General features: G+C 35.0%; 1 pseudogene; it reads right to left on the bottom strand.

Annotated features, from left to right (window-relative positions):
- Window positions 1-3461: 3461 nt before the first annotated feature.
- Window positions 3462-9983, bottom strand: part of LOC109108536 — a 51265-nt pseudogene continuing 44743 nt past the window's right edge.

Below are 9983 nucleotides of genomic sequence, written 5' to 3'. Positions count from 1 at the left end.
CTGTTCTCATTATCGTCTTCTAGAAGTATCTTCAACAGTCGCAAGATTGACTTCAAAACCTTAGGTCATGAGAGAAATAAACTTCAACATCCAATTGAAACAGCGAACAACTTGACATGTCGTCATATCCACTTACTGAACAACATGCTGACATTTAGAAATCACTGATGGGACTTTTTCTTTAGCTTTTTTAAAAGTTTAGTTCCCTTTTTTAGTGAGTAGTAGAGAGCATAGCTTCATAGATGTTTTATGTATTTCACAACCCACAAGACGGTACTAGCCAATATTTGCTAGATTTGGTCAGTTGTGTTAACTATTTATCTCGGCCCATGATCAATTGTGTACAAATTCTTCTGTCTCAGGGAATTTTTGGGTTCTTCCTGTTTCTGACGAAATGCAGGAATGGATTTGTTCTCATGAATGCCACACGTACCAGACGTGCCATTAACATTTTTCGTTGAGGTGTGGGTCAACAGTTCGTCAGTCAGTGAACGTGCAAACCATTAATTTTGTTAATAAGAAATGCATCATGACTTCTGAAAGATAGACTATGCACAAACTGGAAGTTTTCTGCACTGTTCAACTAATGCAACTTTGCTTGGTAACTGACATTTTAATCTTCATTGTGAGCAAAAAACAAAAAACAGATAAATAAGATTATAGTGGATATTATGAACAAAATGATTAAGGAATGTGTAAGAGCACTAATGGTTTTCAGCAGGTTGGTATCTTATTAAGTCCATGCATCCATCTATCCTCCAAACCTGTCACAGGGATGCTGAAGTCTATCCCAGTGTCTCAGGCTGTAGGCAGGGAAACACTATGGACAGATGGCCAGTCCATCACAGGGATTGAAAGAAAGTACATTGCTAGAATATAATTTACCGCTAAAGTCTAAACTGATCCAAGTCAAGCAAGAGTGTAAAGAAAAATTGGTTTCAGGTAGCAGTTACAAGTCCAAACACTCTGGTGTAGGAATCCATGCAAGGCAGAGCACACCGGTGTAGTGGACACATACAGCGCTTCATGTCAGTATGCAAAAGTGTTGCAGAAGTCCAGCCTCGATTCTAATTTTTGGCATCCAAATTGTTGTTTAAAAATGCATTTCCTCAGTATTATGAAAACTGAACTGAAAATAATTTTCTGAATGCAGTAGTACAGTTTTAGCAAAAAAATGGAATAAATGGAGAAAATTATTAGGAGTAAGCCATTTTTCAAGATTACAATAATTTTTGTCCAGTTTAAAGACTGTTTACCAATAGGTGGTGCTGTCGCCAAATCCAGGGTACTGAGACAATACATATCAAGCTTCATGTCAACATTGCAAAGCATTTTGAAGTTGTCTTCCTGTTAGGTATCCTCACCATGAAATTTAATATAAGAGTTTTCTATAACCAGAATAACTTTTCAACTCAAATTCAGTGAGAATTCGAAATATTACACAATCAAAACTGTAACTTTTGATGTGCTACCAAGTTTGAAAGAAAATCCTCAAAATTGTTACCAGCAATACTAATACCTGCTCCAGTCGATATGCCATACTGGTCTTCTGGCAGCCAGAAAGCACAGATGAAAGAAGCTACCAGATACATCCACACAAATGCAAACACTTAAGAGAGAATCATATGTCTGTGAGTGTGCCATCAACACTTGCTAACACCTTTAACTTATTTAAACAAAAAATAAAAAAAGACAACACAAAAAAAAACAAATCCAAAAAAATTTAAACATACAATACAAATTTCCCAACACAATTTAAAAAGAAAATAAAAAAATAGCAATATAAAATGAACATTTTGTTCTCAGTTAGAGAGTGATTGACATCTCTGCCCATGCTTGTTTGCATGTGTTGTGCAAGACATGCCTGTGTTTGTCCTCCTGTGCTCATGCAGCTATCAGAATGACTAGATTTGTTTTGTTGTTGTTGTTGTTTTTTTGTTTTTGTTTTTGGAGATTTTCTGTTCTTCCGTTATCTTCACTGGCAATATGGAGATCAAACAGAAAGCAAAAAACTACTACACCTAAACAGTAAATCATCAGACCTCACGTACATACCTTTTTTTGAATATTTCTGCAAAACCTAATAAACCATTTCATCCAAACAGTAAATGATCAGCCTTTTCTGAAAACAAAAACTAAGTTTGATGATGGAAGAGGTGATGTCAGCTATCTGTCCGCACAACTCACGGAGGCCTTAATCAATACATAAAGGCTTGAGTTAAAAGCAACATAACAAGGGTTGTTTTCAAGTGTCCCAGACGCAGTTCAGCTCATTTTAATTATATAATCAAGTTCATGGATATTTGTCATGGTGAACATTTATTGTTTTTGAATGAGAGTTTGAATAACAGAGTCTAGGCCTAAATGGCAAAACAACACACAAATATATTATGAAGTGATGAGAAAAAAAAACACTAAAAATAAGGTTTTGTTGTTATACCCAAAGACTGCAAATATCTCTTATTATCAATGCTATTAAAATATAGATTTATAAGATGCTAGATTCCATGCTAGGCCCAGGTAATAAATAAATAAATAACAAATAAATAAAGAAAATAAATACAATAAAATGGGCCACATTTCATTAAAATGAAAACTCAGTGGAAAAGGCCTTCACACACTAGAGCCGTGAGCTTTATAGTGAGCTCTACATTAAAAGTGTTGTTTGTGTAACCAGTTCCTTCTGTTTAGCAAGCTGAATAGACTATTAGAGGCTATTTTCAGTAAAACCTTGTGAATACATAAGTTAATGTAGTAATCTGGTGATGCAAACATAGCAAAATACTGTACAACAGGTGATTTGTTCTTTAAATGATCACACATAAACATTAAAAAAAAAAACAACACAAAAAAAAACACTTATAATAAAATAAAACACTAAAAAATATATAAAAAAGCAAATATAAAAAAAAAAAAAACTTGAAAAAAAAAAAAAAAAAAAAAAAAAAAATAATCAACAGTATCATAAAAGTGGTGCTGTAATTTTCCCACAATGCATTGCTTGAAAATACAAAGACAACCATCAACAAAATTAAACAATAATAAATTGAAACATTCAGTAATATTGAAACAATATTAATGTCTGCTATACATGACAAGCATAATATAAAACTGAATAAAGTGATTGTGTTTGATTAATTTGAATTAATTTGAAGTCTTGTTTTCAATTGATTTGCTTCCTTTGAGTATTTTTTTTTCTTTTTTTTTTCTTAATTTATATAGCTTTTGAATAGTCTTGTTTTCAATTTGCAGCAGCCACACGTCATATTTTAAATCAAAATGCATAAATAATCACTATTTAAATTTCTATTTAAATCAAAAACAAAGCCCTTAAAATAAATCAAACGATTAACCAAATCAGTTAAAAAATATAAAATGTGATCACAATAAATCCACACATATATTAAGAAAACATCAAGCATTCTAAAATTTAATCATATTGCAATTATTCCCACATTTACCGGGTTACGAGACCATGATGCTTTTTACACTTTAATCAGATTGCAAGGATTCCGACATGGAATGCTGGTGGATTTTTTTTTTTTTTTTTTTTTCAGTTGTTGCCTTAAAGTCATGAATATATGGCCCAGTGTCATGATGCAGTCCTCTTTTCTTCAAATGTAAATTAAAAGGCACCATTGATTATATTTTTTTTTCTGCCATTGAAATACTGTGACCTCAGCTACATGTGAATGGCACTTTTTTTTCCCATGACACAAACACATTGTACACATATATAAAAGTCTTTGTTTCACTACATCACTAAAATAAAAGTTGACGTTTTTCTTTTTGCAATACTTAATTATAGAAAATAAAGGTTTAGTGGTGATTTTTTTCTTCAATGCATCTTTCACACAGCTATAGGATCTTGGTTGACCATGACGGCCGTCAGTCTGCTCTGCAGGTCGTGTTGCGGCGAGAGGAGCAGTGCTGGGTTAGTTCTGCTGCCCTCCAGCCCATCCAAAACAACTGATCCAGCGGCCAGAGGGTTCTGTAAGCCCAGAACGGTGCTCTTGAGTTACTGCCGCTGACTGGCTCCAGCGCCGCTGCCGCTCAGAGAGCTGCTGCTCTCTGACTTACCAGCGCCGCTGACGGCTCCGTCGGCTGTGCTTTGGTACTGCTGTGCACTCTCGTACTCCTCGTGCTCCACAATCTGCAGCTGTGCTTTGGTACTGCTGTGCACTCTCGTACTCCTCGTGCTCCACAATGTGCAGAGGGCTGGCCAGCTCCAGGCCGTGATTGTAGTGAGCCGAGTTGCGGAGATTATGGCCTGACTGATTCAAACCGGATTTGTCACGCAGGACGGGCGGGGTCCGGAACAGCAGGGGGCGCTCCTCCTCCCCTGAGGGACTCGCTGCCATGGAGGGAACAGAGGTCGCCAGGCTGGACAGAGGAGCCGACATCTCGGAGGGAGGCGAGGAGGGTGTCAACGGAGAGAGAAGCCCCACGGGGGACAGACGGCTGGGTGAGGTCATGGCCGAAACATACTTGTGGAAGAAACACAGACTCACTTTACTGTTTCCATCATCAGTGTTGGGAAGGTTACTTTGGAAATGTAATACAGTAGGTTACAGATTACAAGTTTACCCTGTTTAAAATGTAATGTACCTGTTTCAATTACTTTATTAAAGTAATGGAACTGATTACATTTTCATAACTCTTCTGAATTTATAACAAAGTTTTCAACTGTTAATGTTTTTCTAATATTTAAAGCAGGCAGGGTTAACCTTACAGTAGCACTCAACACTGATTACTGTCAGATTTTCTAAATCCTCCATCACTTGAATTAAGATTATATTAATTTAATTTCAAAGCACAGCCACCACAAAATCAGACTTTAGCACCTCTTTTTACTTTGAGATCTCTGAGCATGAATACCGATTTAAAATCATAAGATAGAGTTTAATAGTTATGATGCTGTTTTTGAAATTAATCCTTGCATTGCTATGACAGGAAACACTGGCATCTAACAATGCCTTGGAAAAAAACAAAAAAATGCATTTAATCTTAAAAAATAAAGCATACATACTGTACACATATACATAAAACCAAATAGGATATAAAACTTATTAAATAAGCGTGTGTACTATTCTGTATCATAAACTCCTGGAACACTGGTGTCTCATATTTCAGAGCAGTCAATGCAATTTGGGAAAGAAATCAATTAAATCTGTATGTGTGTGTGTGTGTGTGTGTGTGTGATTGAAAAAATTTAGATGTAATCCCCTTTGTAATATTTAACATTTTCATGAGTAACTGTAACTTAATTACACATTTTTTCTCAGTAACTATAACAGATTACAGTTACATTTGCTGGTTGCACTTTATTTTGATATCCTTGTTACAGTGTAATTAGACATTTAAGTACTAAGTAATATTAATTAACTACATGTACTTACTATATGGTTAGGGTTAGAATTAGGGTTGCTTGAATGTAATTATGCATAATTAAGTGTTATTATAATAGTAAGAGCATGTAACGTGTATCAAGGACATCTTAAAATTAAGTGTTATCCATTTATTTTGTAATTAAATTACATAATTCTGTTACATGTAACTATTTACTCCCCAACACCGTCTATCATGACCCATGCATCACCATGAACTGATGTCTTCTTTTAAAGGCTGTGCCCTCTGAAGATCACATTTCTTGGCTGCATACATCATGGAACATGTCATTTCAAAAAAGTAAAATCATAAAATTGATTGTTTTGCCTTATAGGGCGTGCTGTAAGTCTTTCTTACTTTGGAACGATTGCTTTTCTGAAATAAAACATCCTTAATGGCTACATACATGCAACCAAATAATCCATTAGTAAATGGATTGATGGCTCAATTGGACCGAAAAGCCTAAATGTAAACACTTTAATTGATTTGATGGAGCCTGATCCAAATAAAATTTTGATCAGATTGGAAGGGGTCATGTAGATCTTTCCGAATCCAAATGAAAGGACAGATAAACTGTGCTTTTTATGAAGAGAATAAGCAATGGTAGGAGAACAGTACTTGCAAACTTTGTATATTTAAAACTTTGTATATTTGTGCAGTGTGCACGTCAAAAGATCAAAAATGATATCTGATCTGATAAACTCCAGCCTGATCACTTCATTTAGCGTTCATGTAAATACTTTGTTTTGATTCATCAATCAGAATGATTTCATTCCAACTGAAACAAAAGGTGTTGATATAAACATAGCCACTGACATATGCGGCTGATAAATGTGACCTCAGGATTGCGCAAACACTGAAATGAGACACAGCAATAGTGTTGGAAAAGCTTCTACAAAATTGCACCAAGCTACAAGCCCCTATATACAGTAGTATCATATACTGTAGTAGTGCAGTGACAGATGCTCTTTTGAAACATAGTTACAATTATCTAAGACTTAAGGCATGCTTCATTCTCTGTGTCCCGCTATCTTTTGTGCATTAAACACAGCTAATTCAACTCTTAACTTGTTAGTAGAGACTGAAATGGAAATAGGTGTGTCAGATCAAAAATGTGCTGTTGTTTACAGAAAAATCAGGTTATGAGCAAATGATGTGTTTGTGGACGTCATTGGACTGTATACTGTGTCGCATGCTCTGTCTGTGAGACGGAGCATAATGTGGACAAGTGAAGTATACTTTATTTTCTGAATGAGTGAAGTACTGATATAACTGAGGGGGCCAACTTTAAAAGTTTTTTTTTTTTTTTTTTTTTTTTTTAGCTTACTCGAATCATCTGAATGAGCTGTTTCACTAAAATAATTCAGACTTACCAGTGAAACGTGAGGGAGAGAACATTTCAGCAGAATTTGATCACTACCTCAGTTCACATGGCAGTAAATCTCCATGTACAATGTAATGTGAAAAAAAGTCATTTTGTCACACTACACCACTTGTTAGAAAAAACTGGGAAACTATAAAATGTAGTTAAGTTAGGTGTGTTGCTTCTTTTTATTGAATGAAACTCTAGATGGCGCAGTCTGATAGGTCAAACTTAATCTGACAAAATGACAATGAACCAGCTTATAGGTTCATTTTTGTATCAGCAGCCAATGAGCTCGCTGCTCAACATTCAAATATATGACTAGTGTTTGCTGTAGCAGTTGCAGCGCACTTCAGAAACCCTCCTCCTTCCCCAGCTCCACCTGTATAAGATCTGCTAAGGGGTGATCATGTATATGAGGGTTATTCATATATGTTATATGTGCAGCAGCAGTATTTCTTACATGCTCACAGCAGCATGTTGTGGATGTGCTGGCAGTATCACATTGTTACTTGTTCTGCCACAGCAGTGTAGCAGATCTATTCCGTCAAGACCAAACACATTCACATTACCATGGTAAACCCTCCGAGAGTTGTCATGACAGAACTCTGCTCATTATGTAAGACAGGATATTTATTCACAATCCTCAGAGAGGAGAGATGGGATCAGTGCTATGCAGTGAATGGTACCTCTCGCTGTAGGGGGAGTCTCTGCAGGAGCCCTGGGTTTCTCTGGAGCTCTTCAGGTGATCGTTGAGCTGATGGACTCCTCCTGTAGCATTCAGACGCCCCCTGTGACCGGACGTACCATGCCGGCAGTTCTCCACCGATGACTTGACCAGGACTGCATGACTGTCAGAAACCACACTCTCTGCTTTCCCATTACTCCAGCTGTGAGAAGCCAAAGGCAAAGTCATGTGCTGTTCTTTATATTGCTTTATATTTATAAAATATTATTGCAAATATACAATTTTAATATACTATAAAATCTCATGTATTCCTGTGATCAAAGCTGAATTTTCAGCATCATTACTCCAGTCTTCAGTGTCACGTGATCCTTCAGAAGTCTTCTAATATGCTGATTTATTATCAATGATGGAAACATTGTTTTTTTCTGCTTTATTTATATATTTTTGGAACCTGATACTTTTTTCAGGATTCTCTGATGAATAAAAAGTAAAAAAAAGAAAGTTTTTTAAGCAATATTTTGTAATAATATACACAACCATTCAAATGTTTTTTTACGATTTTTTTTTAGCAGAGATGTGCAAAATTAATAAAAAGTGATAGTAAAGATTTATATTGTTAGAAGATATGTCAATTTTGAATAAATGCTGATCTTTTTAACCTGAAAAAGAATCCTGAAAAAAGTATCAAAGGTTCCAAAAAATATGAATCAGCATAACTGTTTCCAACACTGATAATAAATCAGCATATTGTTAATAACAGAATGATTTCTGAAGGATCATATGATAACACTGAAGACTGGAGTAGTGGATGATGAAAATTCAGCTTTGCATCACATGAATAAATTATATTTTTTTTACAGTAGATTAAAATGGAAAAACGCTATTTTAAATTGTAATAATATTTCACAATATTATAGTTTTTTTCTGTATTTTTTGATCAAATAAATGCATCCTTGATGAGCTGAAGAAACATCTTTGAAAAAACAAAAAAAATCTTACTCATCGCAAAATTTTGAACGGCAGTGTGTGTGTATAAATATATTTGGCTTCTACAAAACAATATGTAAAAAAAAAATCCTAAAAGAATGGGACTTCTATGCTACTGTTGCAGCCATGACATACACTACAGTATAAATATAATGTTACAACATAACTTCCTAAAGCTACTTTACGACTGTGTGTATTGTAAGAAGCGCTATACAAATTAATAGGACATGGTTTGAGTGACATTATATTTTTCCAGCTAGTAATTTTGTGTGTATGCTGTTGTTTTGTGGGTTTGTACTGTACCACTGGCTGGAGGAGTGAGAGACAGCTGTGGATGGATGTGTTGATGAAGTAAACTCGTTTGTAGAGAGAGATGTTTCCATTTCTTTGTTTGTCACATGCACATGATAATATACACTATTATTAGACACTTAATCCTAAAACAAAACAAAAGTTGATTGTTGTACCACTGTTTTTCTTTTAGCATGTTATACACTTTTTTTAAACAGTTAATCAACAACTTTAACTGTTTTTTATCATTTAATATTGTTTTTTAAAATTGTATCCAGAGGCTGTTTGAAATAAGAGAAAGCCAGTATAAACTAAGAGGAATGTGTATGTTTTAAAAAATAAGGGCAAGAACTAATACAACAAATAGGTGTATATCTGTCAAAGGGGTAAATCTATGAAACAATTGTGATAAGGAATTGAAATCATGCATTTCACTTTTCAAATTTAAGAAAATAATTAAAAACAAGGTGATAAGTATGTAATAAACTATTAAAAAACAATATCTGGAATATGTATTTTTGTAATTATCTATGTACATTTTGGGAGATGTCTTACGTCACTGTTTGGTTTATCTTGTATTATCAAATCCAGTGAAAAAGTGATGCTCGTCAAATAAATATGTATAAAGGGAAGGCATAATAAGCAAAGGCTTCGGCCTACACCTTTCTCAGTTACATATTTTTATAAAAATTTTAATTTAAGTTGAAGTTGAAATTTTTAGGTGAGTGTTACAATACTTGTTGACCACTAATCTTAACATAAATGGCATATTTGTTTTTTTTCTGACAACTTCTTTTCTCAAAACTGTTATAAAGAGCAGTGTACAGGATTAAAAATGTTTCCGGTAACGGTACTCACATTGACCAGCTGCAGGTTTTCGGGTGGAGGGTGAGGGTGCGGGTGCTGAGGGCCTTTGGCTGCAGCGTTTCGCTCTCGTAAATTCTGCCGCATACGATCATGCAGCTTTTTCCTCTGTTTCCTACGTGTGCAAAAACACGAACAGCTCTTAGACTGCAGGAGATCGCATTCATCGACTATCAATAATTTTAGTTTTTGAGTGAAACATTAGTACAAACTTAGACATTTCAAAAAGTGAATTACTTTGTTTTGCAGTAAGCCACCACACACATGATGCCAACAACTAGAAGAGCGATGCAGATGCCTGTTATAGTCAAAACGCGTTTCTGATAGAGCCATTGCACAGACTGCTTTTGAAGCTTCCAGGTGGAACACACACAGGTTCTTACTTGGAATTTGTTTTATAAT

This window comes from Cyprinus carpio, chromosome B10 (genome assembly GCF_018340385.1).
Source record: "Cyprinus carpio isolate SPL01 chromosome B10, ASM1834038v1, whole genome shotgun sequence".
Taxonomy (NCBI): domain Eukaryota; kingdom Metazoa; phylum Chordata; class Actinopteri; order Cypriniformes; family Cyprinidae; genus Cyprinus; species Cyprinus carpio.
This window is presented reverse-complemented; position numbering and strand designations above follow the sequence as displayed.